The sequence below is a fragment of the Astatotilapia calliptera genome, chromosome 3 (genome assembly GCF_964374335.1).
Source record: "Astatotilapia calliptera chromosome 3, fAstCal68.1, whole genome shotgun sequence".
In the NCBI taxonomy this organism is placed as follows: Eukaryota; Metazoa; Chordata; class Actinopteri; order Cichliformes; family Cichlidae; genus Astatotilapia; species Astatotilapia calliptera.
In genome coordinates, this window is record NC_137424.1 from 6,565,439 (window position 1) to 6,576,838 (window position 11,400).

Genomic DNA, 11,400 nt, shown 5'->3' on the forward strand with positions numbered 1-11,400 from the left:
TTGTTGTATTTATATATGCATATTTTCTTTTGTAGGAGAGACCTTGAATTCGACATTGGGACATTTTTTCGTTAAACTGATAGTTTAAACAACCATTTAATTTCGCAGTGGCCAACTATTTTGTTCTTTTGTTTACAATTTTAAGTGACTTTTTTTTTTTCGCGACACTTTCCCTACTGTGTTGACAGAAAAATGTTACGTTTGTATTTTACATAAAAATAACAAGTAGGCCACAATGCTGTATTCGTTTTTATTTATTTTATTTTTGCAACACGTTTTCCATGTTAAAAGATAAATGTTGCATGTTGACAGATAAATGCATCTTGTTTAAGAAAAATAAATACAATCATTGCACAACCTGCAGTTTTATCTGTTATCTCTATTTTTTGGTGGTACCCCATTTAAATGTGAGATTTTGGAAACCAGATCTAAATTTAGCGGGAACGGTCGGGTCGGGTAGAAAATTATTCTAAGCGGGCAGCGGGTGAACAAAGACTGAATATACAGCGGGAGCGGTCGGGTGCGGTACAAAACCTTGCGGGAGCGGGCGGGAGCGGGACTAAAAAAACATTCCCGCGCAGACCTCTAGCTTACGTGAATCGCAGCAGCTGCACATGTGCTACGCTGAATTAGAGGATATCTTTGCTCTGGATTTCTATTTCTACTTTTTCATTTCTATATGATTCTTCTTGCATCTAAACAAAGATGATTCAATTTGCTAAATGTTGATGGCTCTTCGTGCTCAGGTGTAAATGAGACGTAATATTTGCTCTTGGTTTGGTTCTCCTGTACAGAACCTTGCAGTACAACAGAAACCTAAAAACATTATTTGTAGTTGTTATTCTTAGTTGTTCTGCTGCCTAAATACCACAGGGTCTGATTATGAAGTTATTGAGCTGCACATACTTTACGACCTGCTTAAGTTTGAGGTCACAGCGTCTGTAGAGCAGCTGGAACATAATGAAGTCTACAAGGTTAAAGTTTTCTCTTCAGTTATTGTTCTTTCTGCTGCTTGGTTTGATGGATCTGAGAGCTTTTGTTTTTATTATTGTTATTATAATTATCATTAATATTTTACTCTCTAGAAGCTTTAAAATAGTGTTTGTGTTTGAAAAAAATGATTTAAGAATTGAACAGAAACATCTGTCCTTCTGAAAATCGCCCAAAGGCACGGAGACAAAGTCAAAGGATGCAACCTGTAACTTTCTCTTCCTTCATGTCAGGACCATCATCCATGATTTATATAAAATGCATATAGCAACAGTAGCACTTTAGTTTGGACTTTATGATTTCTGTAACTGGAAAATATTATTTTGTTTAAAGACAGAAGTGACCGCATAGTTGCAACATCAAAGTGAAATATTAATTAATTAGCATCAAGTATATTTGTTGCTTAAGCGTTTGCACTATAACTTAAGTAGGATTATAACTTTTAAGGAAGGAAAGATTTCAGATATTTAATTCACTGTTTCAGTTATTTTATATGAAATTAAAACATTTACGTTGGTCAAATATGATGCTCTAAATCAAATAAAAGTTTGAAAATAAATGATGTATTTTTAAATGCTGCAACAAATGTTCACAAAAAGTAACTATAATTAAAACCAGTTAAACAAAATCAAATGTTTGAATCATGCTTAACCAAATGCCAGGCTGGAGAGCTGAACCTAAAGTATACGTAGAAAGATTTCAACATGTGAGCAGTTTTTAATGTTTTTATCACATATAAATGTCACAGCAGTGGGTCCTGGCCCAATGCTTTGTGTTTTTGGTTTTCTTTGACTCTTGTTTTTCTTGCTTTTTGTTCTTCTTATTTATCAGGCTCTCAGTAATCTTAGTTCTCCCTCCCTCAGTGTTCATTTCAGCCTGTGTTTAGTTTCTGTTCCCGTGTCCCACGTTTCATCGTTTCATGTCGAGTCAGCCCTGTCTCTCTGTTTCCTGTGTCTCCCCAGTCAGCCCCGCCTCCCTCGGGCACTCATGTGTGATACAGAGTAATAAACCTGACTACATTTGCTACACTCTCTTTATTACCTGTTACTTTAAAATTCATACACTAATTATGTCTGCCCATCTCTCTAATGTGAAGGTCAAAGGTCAACATCCCAGTGACATAAGAATAATCCCAAAGGGGCAAAGGCAGCGGTTAATTTAGCACATTTAGCATTAAGGGTACAGCAAGGATATACTTTTACTTATTGTGGCAGGGGTGTGGTCTCTGGCCTGCTGCAGTGGAGGCTGGTGGCGGGACGTTGGACGGCACAGGTGAGGGTGATGGAGCTCATGACTCTCCCCTTTATAGTGACGGAGGAGACTGGCGTGGGGGAAGCGTGTAGTGGAGGAAGCCGAGGAGAGAGCTGGTTTCTGGCTACAAAGACGGCGTCAAACCAGAAAAGATTGCTCGTGGTCAAATAATGTGTAATAATAATGAAATAAATAGGCCATTGGGAAAAACGGGATTTTGAAATAAAGACTGACTTTGAAAAAAAGGACATTTTGGATTAAAAACGGCTGGGAATAAATAAAATGCCTCAGGAATAATCTCTGTTATTGTGAAAAATAATGATCATGAAATAATATTTCACAATAATAAGTAAATTTATATAGCAGAATGCAATATATTTCACAATAATGAGCTTTTTTTCAAAATGTGTTCAATTATTTCACTATCATTCTCACATTACATATCTGTGTCTTATTTATTCACATAGTTATTTATTTCATCATGACTTATTTATTTATTTAATTTTGAACACTTTGGAGTTCCATATGGTTGTAGTGGGCTTGTAATGTAAATGTGGTCTGATTAAATGTGACATTAATGCTGACGCTGCTTAAACCTGATAAAACAGTTCTATTAGTGGGTCTGTGTGATCAGCATCAGTGGGTGAAGCTGAGGCCTTGACTAGTAGAACGTCATGTTGGTGTTTAACAACACATGAGCCAACATCAGACTCCGAGCGCTACGATGCTAAAGATCAGAAGATCCAGTGTGACATCATCGTTACCTGGCAACAGTAGCCCTCATCTGACTTTATTGGAGGATATTTACACCAGCAACACGGTTTAGTTTGATATGACGGATTAACAACATGCGCTGTGATATCCAGTTCATCTGTAATAGATACTGGATCTAATCAGTCAGCAGATATCTGATCAGCTTATTTATAACTATACTAGAAACAAACACAACTGTGTTGGTGATTCATGCAAACTTGCATATCAGCCTTTGAAGGTTTTGTAGTATTGAGAACAAAGAGGTTGTGTTAGGGCTGAAAAGCCCGACTTGTTCTCCTCTGCAGGTCATCAAATGCACCACAGAAGTTTGTATTTGCACAGCCTGTATATGTTTGCTGGCTTTATTATTCTCTGTTCAAAGACAGTAAATATGGAAAATGTCTCATGTAGTATCAGCTTCATTTAAAATGACTGCAGCAAACATTTAGAGAACATGTGCTGCTGTTTGTCCTACATTTCAACACTGAATGAACCCTGAAAGCATGATGGCAGCTGGCAGGTTGGAGTTCACATGAAATATTGGCTGTGTTGGAGCTATTTGTTCTTTATTTTTTATTATTTTGAAATTAGTTAAAGTTTGTTGTTAGTTTATTTATATTTGGGGGTTTATTTGTTGGTTAATATTTTGTTTTAAATGATTTGTTTTCTTTGTTGTTATTTTGTTAAATTAGTCAGTAAGAGCTGTAGGGCCATTTTGTTTCTATAAATAAAGAGACTGGTATAGGACCAGCATGCATTGGGGTGGGCCTATGGTTTTTTTACCAGAGCAGGAGAAGCAGCAGGAAGGATTTTGTTATTGCTTGCCAAAATGGATAAATAAACCAAAACCAAAACTCTCAACTAAAAGGTTTGGACAATGGACTTCTTTTGCCTGCGTACGAAATATTACCTCAGTGCAGCAGTGGCTTGTGGACTTCAAGTTGTGGGACGTTTGATCATTCAAAAGTAAAGGAATTGCCACTACAGGCTGTATGAAGACTGGAAATATAGATGATAAAAACATGCAGCCAAACATTTGTGGTCATGGATAAACTATCTGATCCAAAAAGCAGGAAGTGACACAGCTAGAAAGTGTGTAACAGCTGAAGTCAAATGTGATGCAGAGTTGAATCTGCACTTGGATCCATCTATGAAAGGTCCACATGTAGGAATCACATGAGTCCTGATGTTTGTCAGTCAGCTTGATAACTCCATCTACTGTGGCTACATATACTGGGCTGGTAGCTCCACAGTGTTGGAAAGAAACTATTAAATGTGCAAAGTTTAAAATCAGAGGCTCTTCTAACACAGGAGCCATGTTGAGTTTAGATCACAGCCGACCACCGGCAGTCTGAAATGGAATGAAGCCCATTGACAGCCAGCAGGTCTAAACAGGAACACACCCATTTGTATGTGTGGCAATGATGTGGCTGCAGCTGACACAGGATTGGTTCAAACTAAACATCAGACACATTTCACAGAGTTCACAAATAAACTCACGTTTTTATTTTTGAAGATGATCATAAAGTAGAATTTATGGTCCAGTAGAAACAGCAGGAGGTTTGAGCCCTTCTGATGGCAAGGCAAGGCAAGTTTATTTGTATAGCACAATTCAACAACAAGGTGATTCAAAGTGCTTTACAGAGACATTAGAAACAAAAACAAATAAAAAGCATGATTTAAAATTGATTAAAACAAGCAAACAAACAAACAAACACAACAGTATATAAAATCAAAACAGATCAGAACAGTAGATAAAATCAGTAGTTAAATGTAAGTTTTGAAATTTAAGCTTAAAAGTGTGGATTTGGTGCTTTATTCAAATGCAGCTGAGAACAGGTGAGTCTTCAACCTGGATTTAAATAAACTGTGTTTCAGCTGATCTGAGGCTTTCTGGGAGTTTGTTCCAGATATATGGAGCATAAAAGCTGAATGCAGCTTCTCCGTGTCTGGTTCTGACTCTGGGAACTGATAAAAGACCGGATCCAGATGACCTGAGGGATCTGGAAGGTTCATACTGGGTCAGGAGGTCACTGATGTATTTTGGTCCTAAACCATTCAGAGCTTTATAGACCAGCATCAGAACTTTAAAGTCTATCCTCTGATGGACAGGCAGCCAGTGTAAAGACCTCAGAGCTGGACTGATGTGGTCCACTTTTTTGGTCTTAGTGAGGACTCGAGCAGCAGAGTTCTGAATGAGCTGTAGTTGTCTGACTGATTTTTTAGGTAGACCTGTAAAGATGCTGTTACAGTAATCAAGCCTACTAAAGATGAATGCATGGACTAGTTTTTCCAGGTCCTGTTGAGACATCAGATCTTTTATCCTTGAAATATTCTTGAGGTGATAGTAAGCTGACTTTGTTATTGTCTTAATGTGTTTTTCTAAGTTTAGGTCTGCATCCATCACTACACCCAAATTTCTCGCCTGGTTTGTGGTTTTTAGATGTATAGATTGAAGTTCTCTGGTGACCTGTAATCGTTTTTCTTTGGCGCCAAAGACTATTACCTCAGTTTTGTTTTGTTTAGCTGGAGAAAATTGTACGGGGCCTTGGTCTCCTGGTGACATTGTGATATATATTTGTGTGTCATCTGCATAGCTATGACAGTTTATTTTGTTGTTCTTTATAATCTGTGCCAGTGGGAGCATGTAAATGTTAAACAGAAAGGGTCCCAAGATGGAACCTTGGGGAACTCCACATGTGATACTTGTCTGCTCAGATGTGAAGTTACCTATTGATACAAAGTATTTCCTGTTTTCTAAGTATGTTTTGAACCAGTTTAGTACAGTTCCTGAAAGACCTGTCCAGTTCTCCAGTCGTTTGAGTAATATGTTGTGGTCAACTGTATCAAATGCTGCACTGAGATCCAGTAAAACTAAAACTGACATTTTTCCACTGTCTGTATTCAGACATATGTCATTAAACAGCAGAAACAGGATTTGGAGGAAGATGTTAATAGATTAGAAAGAATTGTACACTGTGAATCAATGCAAGTCTTTCTATATAGACAGATCTGTAATAATCCCTCAGGCAGGTTCCTCTGGGACAGTCACAGATAGAGACACCAATTCTGACATCCTTTGAAAGCCTGACTTTGAATTGTCATCACTCGTCATCAGAGATGGGCAGTAACGCGTTACTTGTAACGCGTTACTGTAATCTGATTACTTTTTTCAAGTAACGAGTAAAGTAAGGGATTACTATTGCAAAATCAGTAATTAGATTACCGTTACTTTCCCGTAGGAACGCTGCGTTACTGCGTTACTAAAACCGTGATTTTTTTGCGAGAATGTCTCACGACAGTGACGTAAGCAAGTGCGACGTTGGTGACAGCAGCTGTGTGCAGATCAACAATGGATAATATATCGAGTGCGGGAGAGAGTATGAGCGTGCAGCGTTTAAAGTGTGGAAGTACTGACCTTACTTTGAGTTTGATTCCATAAAAAGTGACAAAAACATTAGCGTCCATCGTGCGTGGGAAGAAAACTTCTTTTTACAGCGAAAAAAACCCCTAAACTTCCGAGCAAGCACCGAGTAGCTACGACGTGATGGGAAACTCACAGAGACACTCGCGCGGATTCTTCAACTGACCGCAGCACACCTGCACCAGGGTAACCCTCCGCCTACCCTGCTCCTGCTTTACAGGTGAAAATAGAGCAAAAGGACCGCTGAGTCTTTGACTTTATTTATTTTCTGCTGTGTTTTACTTGCATCTGTTTGAAAGAGTGAGTGAAAACACAAAAAATATTTTATTTTATGTGCTGGAATGTGTAGAAAATAGGTTTAAATGTTAAACTAATTTATTCAAGTCAGAGAATGTTGCATATAATTAAATTTTTGCTTGATGCATAAAGTTAAAAGATTAAAACTAATAAAACAAGTTTTAAAAAGAGACTTTTCCATTTGATTACATTTTGTATGATGGATTATGTAGAAAAAGTAGAATTGGGCTGAAAGATCTATCGCTTTATCACCTCTTCAGGTTGTAAATCGTGTTTTTAAAAAGTAACTAAGTAACTAAGTAATTAATTACTTTTGAAAATAAGTAATCAGTAAAGTAACGGGATTACTTTTTTGGGGGAGTAATCAGTAATTAGTTACTGATTACTTTTTTCAAGTAACTTGACCAATACTGCTCGTCATGCACACAGATGTTAATTCTACATATTCCTGGTACTGAACTCTAAATCAATATGAAGAAAATGCTCCTGCTAATCTGCATCTATGTTGATATCAAATCCTTTTCCAGCACATGGATAAATCTCTATAAATCTTTCAGTCTGATCAGAATGGGCAAAGTGTTGTTATTGCAGCTCCCTGATGTTTGAAAAGCTAAATGTCCATTTTAAAGTGCTCGTGTGTAGGATTGTGTTTCCTTCCTTTGTGCAGTTCTTACAGTAAACATGTTTGAATGTTTCCTGTTCCCCTGATGCTTCTTCCTGTTGGATAAAATTGGTTTGAATAACATGTTCTTATAGGTTTTAATGAACTTCAGACTGTGATCCACTTACAAAACTGTCTCATTTTATTGGAACGATCCACATTTGCATCCATTCACGGTACATTTGACATCTGAACACGTTTGTACACATGATGAAAGGATAGATGGTGTTTGTGTGTCCTTCTTAAACTTAGTGTGGATGTTTCATCATGTAGAACGACTTAGAACAAAGTCTTTGGAACATTTGGAGAACACGTTTAGGAAAGTAACATCCTGGTAGAACATGTTCTTAAAGCAGAGCAGAGCTGCAACATGACTGTGAGCATTCAGAAGAATAAAGTCAGAATACTTTATTATTATGAAGACTAAAGTGCACCTTAATGCTGCCGATGAACACACATGTTCTTTGTGAAAGCATGTGTGAGCACAGCTGACATGCACCACACTGACCCCACTCGCCCCATTTCTTCATCCACTTCTTGCTCTTGTGCTTGAAATGAGACGCAGCAAAAGTCAGAGGCTCTAAAATCCACAAAAAGGGGGCTCGTTAGATCAGGATACTGGATGTGATCCATAGAAAACATGGATAATACACCACTTTATTTGAAGCATCTGTAGCACTGCCTCAGTTCTGGATGTTTCCACAGACTCCTCTGTGCACCTAAAGGAAAGGTCAAAGGTCAGCAGCACATGTAGTTGGGACAATTCTTCAGTCGCACAAACTACACAATGATTTTCCTCCAATGACGACTTTTCACTTGCAGAAATGGTCCTGTGTGATTTCCAGGCTGTGATATAAAAACTAGTTCCTAATGGCAGCGACTCACTCAGTAAACATGTGTTTCCTTCACCAACCTCACACACAGATCCAATAAGATCAGGAAGTGGGCAGTATAGTACAATATGTGTTATTCTGTGCTGCACTGCCCAAACTAAAGATCTGCTGAAGTGTTGGAAATGATCCAGATGTTTATTTTGGACGATACAGCAGAAGATCAGCCATGAAAGTGGAGATAACACAGAAGACCTGCAGCAAAGGTCAGAGGTCAGACTGGGCCCTGGATTCAACAATGAGCCAATGATCATCAAGCAGTGACTAAAGCAGAGCCCTGACGTTCTGACATTCATCACACAGTCAGAACAAATGTCTGCTGATGACTTCATCTCATGAAACGACTGATAGATGTCAGTTCATTGATCAGCTGAGCTGCTGATCTTCATCGTCACAGAAACATTCAGCTTGTTTCAATCAGTAAATAACTCCCACTACTCCCAGTTTGAACTGTTCCCACTCAAAATGCTGTGAGAACAATGATCATTGTAGAACTTCACAAACATCACGTGTTGTTTTCCACATGTAAGATCAGCAAACACACAGAAACTTCCTGTTGCCACACACGGCCTCTAAAATCTCTTCCACGGTTTCTGTCTGAAGTCCACTCTCTGTGTCGGATCCACAGGAAACAACAAGATCTTATTAACATGGTTTTCAATGTGTCTCCTTCCAAAAAGTCCAACCAATGAACAAATGTGTGTATTTGTGGAGGCCGAACAAAAGCATGACACATTCCTCTGTTTCTATAAACTGGAGTCAAACACAAACATGAAGAGTTTCACTGACAGACTCCAAAATGCCCCCACAGTGGATCAAAGGGAAATCCTACAGTGTGGCCAGAGACTCTTAATGGCTCCAACATCAACACATCCACAATGTTGGATCCAGTTCTGCCTCACAGAGTTACTAAGACACACCCTCTGCAGCATCACAACAGCTCCACCTGCTTCACCTGCCTCCTCAGCATCTGTACACCTGAAGAGAAAAGAAAGGCTCCAACAGCTCAAATCTACAAAGGATTCATGAAGTTTCATCCAACAATAACATGTTTGCCTTCCACAGTGTGCTGTTAGACACCACTGTACCTCTGCCATTTCAAAAAGAGCAGCTTGGGAACATTTTGGCTCCAAACACTTTGTGTTTAAGTTCTTTGTTTTCTTTGTGAAGCCGACAACATCTGGAGCTTTGTGACTCATAGAAACATCATTTTGTTCTTTAGATGACAGCAGATTGGGACTGAATAATCAATCACTATCAAACCAATAAAGACAAACATGCTGATTTTACAGGAACTTTGTTGGAGAAACTGCAAAGACATGAAACTGGTGGAGATCCCAAACCAGTTGATAGTGCTGGTTATTCCAAATAAAGCTGTTTCCCTTTGAGATGAAATGACTTTCTGTCCTGATATATAATAAAGATGTTGTTGTTTTTGAGCCCCTGTATTAAAAGTAGTTTAAAGTCAGCTTGAGTTTGATGTCTTTATGTCAAAGCTGCTCATGATGTTGAGCTGCTGATGGAATAAAAACAATATAAAAGCATGTAGTCCAGACTTAAATGTAGCCTGTTGTTAGCTGAGGTCCACACACAGTGTTTGACAGTGTAAAGTGTGTGAAAGGGCTGCTGGTGGAGCTCACTAGGATGAGCAGGTGACCACGAGGTGGAGAGCAGCTGGCCTGGCTTTGACCCGGGCCACGCCCCCTTTCTCTCTGCTTTGCTGTCACTTATCTTCACTGCTCTGTCCAATAAAGCTGAAAAAGGCCCCGAATCAAAGAAATCTGCTGCAGCCTCTGAAATGTCTTCTGTTTCCTTCCCGACGGCTTTTTCACCGTCAGCCCATCAGACAGTCCAGCAGCATTTATGATGATGTCATGATGTTGAAGAGGCTGCTACGGTGGCCTCCCATGACCCCCAGCCTCATCACAGCTGAGATGCAGACATTTGAAAACATTCAGCAGACAACTGAATAACAGTCCAACACAACAGTCTGTGTCCAGACACACACTGACCTTTCATATAGTCAAACACAGCTGGTTGAGTCATTTCTCTGTGAGTCTAAAGTGAATCTAGTATTTGAAAGTCCACTTCCTGTATTTGTTGTTGAAGACTTCTTCAGCTTCTTCTCAAGGACATCAGCTGCTTGTTTGGCAGCAGAGGCAGTTAAGAAGCTTCCTGAAAAACACTGAACAGTGAGTTCACTGTGGCATATGACAGATTCAGCTTTCTGTGTGCAAATGTGTCTGTGTCGACCTTTCAAATGCTGTTGAATCCAAAACATCAGCGGCTCCTCGGCTGCTCACTTCATGCACTTCTGTCTGTGTGACAGTCCAATGACATCACAGCTGTTTCCAGCCCCAGTGTCTCAGGACTGGACACCTTTAAACATGTCGAGGATCAAACAGCGTCCAGCTAAACACACATGAAACTATCAGAGCTGACAATCATTCCAATAACATCTAATGGTTCATGTATGTAGACACAGGACTACAAGGAAATGGCTCTCAGCATCTGGCTGTGGGAACACATGAGTCCCTGTTTGTGTTCAGATTGTGTGCATGTTTTAGACGTGTGTCACATGTAGAAACACAACAATCCCACAATGACACACAGATGTGTTTGACACAGCTGTGCAGCTGTAAGTTGTTTCTAATGATTCATTGAAGCTCTTCTAACATTCTGGAGACGATCAGTACATGAATCTGTTCAACACGACAACAATTTGACTTCAGTGTGAACGTTTGCATTAAATAACCTTCTTCATCCAGCTGACAGCATCTTCATCCTATGATGTGAACAGTTCCTCCTGTTGATGACAAACCTCTGACAGGATCTGCTTGAGGAGCTTTTTCATGTGCAGCTCTCTGAGCTCAGGGCTGAGCTGCTGTTTCATCTTTAAGAGCTGCTGCCTCCTCGCCGGACTTGTTCTCCTCTTCTTCTCCTAATGACACCATTTCTGCTTCATATTAAATTCAATAAAGATGCTGACATGTATCTGTAGCAGCAACATCATTGAATCTAGAACAACTGGAGCCAAACCAGTGGCTCTGCTGGGATCACTGGTGAGCCAACACTTCCTTGTTGATGCAGATTTCAGGGCTTCCTTTTGCTCCTCCGTTATAACTGTTCTCTCT

At 39.4% G+C, this 11,400-nt stretch overlaps 1 protein-coding gene across 1 annotated transcript in view; it reads left to right on the plus strand.

Moving 5' to 3' along the window:
* The window catches only part of LOC113011595 (NACHT, LRR and PYD domains-containing protein 3-like), a 604,422-nt gene that overhangs the window by 159,869 nt on the left and 433,153 nt on the right, over window positions 1-11,400 (plus strand). The window lies entirely within an intron of this gene.